Below are 2,423 nucleotides of genomic sequence, written 5' to 3' on the forward strand. Positions count from 1 at the left end.
TTGGGTTCATAGATTGTGGGCTCCTTATTTCTTGGTCTCTTTTTTCCCTTTCCCTAAGATATGTCATGAAGTCACTTGTGTTTACTACAAACATTAGGAGTTCCTCCCCTGACTACTCTGCACAGAAGAATGGATGGAATTCTCTTTCCGGGAAAGCCACCATGGTGTGTGGCAACTGCACTCAGAGTTGCCACCCTGATGTCCAAGTGATGACAGTATTGACCGAAGCAGCCTACTATTTCCCAGAAGTTGCTAAATATTCATAAGCATATCTGTGATCCAGTAGTCTTAGATAATAGGCGAATATGTTTTATCTTTGCCTCTTTCTAGCTTAGCCATCGTACATTGTTAAACTATAATTGATGAGAAAACCAACTTCATGAACATGGAAATTCATTCAAGCTATAAAAAAGCAAAAAAAAAAAAAAACACATTTTTTTTTTCTAATTCCTCTCCACCCCAAGTTATTGGATGCTGCAGCTGAGTAACATTAAGAGGATTAGAAACATGCATGGCCTTCTGTTTAGTTTTCTGTCCTTATCATATGCGTCAGGCTAATTTCTAGAACACCACTTTTGCTGTCAGTTATTAATCTTTCTGAGGTGGAACACTTAGCGGTTTGGTTTCAATCACTAATTTCTCTGGTCTTAAAATGTTCTCTAGATGCAGCGGTTCATATGTGTTCTTAATTTCATTTCTGGCTGGGTGTTTTGGTCTCCCACTTTGGTCGAGCCACAATGGAAGCCAACTCTACAGAACTATTCATGAAGAAAGTCTCTGGACTTAGTGAACAGAGGGAATTATTTCACATTGCTGGGAGAGATTGGGTGATTTTCATAATTTCTGTTGTGGAATTTTGGACTGAAAGAGGAAGAATATTGCCATGTTTTCTAACAGATGCTCTCTCTAGCTCAGAGCTTGAATTTATCAAATTATTGAAAGGAGCATGTGTGACATCATGTCTCGGTGAAGAATAGAAAGAAAAAAAAAGAAAGGAAAACTCTCAGGCCCATCTTTCTGAAATATTCTATGTATTCAGAATTAAATACTACATTTGAGTGAGCCAGTGCCAATAATGGTAAAATTTAAAGGATGAGTGGAGATTTGCTTGAGCCACTGTCATATGAGACGTCTTCTTTTCTTGAGACAACTACCTTCTTCTTGACACTGAGTCCAGATAACCAAGCACTCACTTTGTCTTCTCTAGGAAATTTTAACTTTTGCTTCAAACAGTTCTTTACATGTCAGTCTATGTAACAGATGTAAACTTTACATGTTTTTGTTTGTTTTGTTTGTTTCCTTTTCAATGTCTTTTATTACCTTCATGCCAGTCAAACCTTCGTTTCAGTTTTAAAGGGGGATGGGCATATCGACCCTCCTAGGCATCCCACAATATAGACAGGTCACCTGAAGGACAACCTTTACGTGCTCAAAATTTCAACTCATATTACCAGTGAAGATTTGGGCATTACCCCAAATCATTGTTTTTCTGACTCATGGGTTTAAGACATTAAACTTTGCCTGTTTAAGACTCAACAGCCCACATCATTTTGTTCACATCTATTTCTTGACCAAATCTTAGTTCTAGAAAAACCTGTGGCTTCTATGGTTGAAGATGCAGAATTTAATGCAAATACTGTCATGGGGATAATTGTGGATTATATTATATTTTGATGAAATAGTTCTCCATTTTCCAAACTAATTAATGCAATGGAAAATCCTAGATGTTTTCTGTGGACTTGGGATCAATTTGCTGCTATCGACCATTACTTCTACTTCAGTCTATGTCTTACTACAAACGACCTTTAAGAAAGAAAATCGGTGTCTGTAATTTATCAAATGCAAGTTCTTTTAAAACAATGAGCCAGGATAGTTAAAATTGTGTTGTGTGAGTAAATGGCTCTAAAAAAATCTCAGTGTGTCTATGGACAATAAAATCTTCTTTCTTGCTCATGCTACATGGCCATTGAAAGCAGGCAAGAGACAACTTGCTCATTATACTCAATATGGAATCAGGCTAAATGAGAAGCCACCTTTTCTGGCATTGCCAGTTCCTGAGCCAAATTAAAAAAAAAAAAAAAAAAGTGCGGGGAGCAATCGAGATGTTCTAGCCCAGAAATGACATGCTTAGAACTGATTTAGTGATATGGCAGGAGAGGGGAATGGGAGTTGTGTGCCAGTGATAGTAAGTACAATTCTACCTGTAGGAAGAGGAACTTTCTAGAAACATTTTGACGAAAGCCTTAATGATTGTCATGGCACTCCATGACTGGCCTTCTGTTAGGCTTTTTATAGACCGCTCCACTGAGCTTCAAATACATGCTTTCTTCCTGCAACTTCACCTGAGGAATCAGTCCTTGAGGGAAGGCTAGAAGACAAATGCCTGCTGAGCCAAGGAAGAAGAGAGAAAAGCATGGCATTCA

At 38.1% G+C, this 2,423-nt stretch overlaps 1 non-coding gene across 1 annotated transcript; it reads right to left on the minus strand.

The window, feature by feature from the left end:
* Positions 1–1,361: 1,361 nt before the first annotated feature.
* Positions 1,362–1,511, minus strand: LOC129520366 (U12 minor spliceosomal RNA). Its single transcript, XR_008666595.1, has one exon. It is a non-coding gene; the product is annotated as a U12 minor spliceosomal RNA (small nuclear RNA).
* Between the last annotated feature and the right edge of the window lie 912 nt (positions 1,512–2,423).

The sequence above is a fragment of the Nyctereutes procyonoides genome, unplaced genomic scaffold (assembly GCF_905146905.1).
Source record: "Nyctereutes procyonoides isolate TBG_1078 unplaced genomic scaffold, NYPRO_anot_genome, whole genome shotgun sequence".
NCBI classification, from domain to species: Eukaryota; Metazoa; Chordata; class Mammalia; order Carnivora; family Canidae; genus Nyctereutes; species Nyctereutes procyonoides.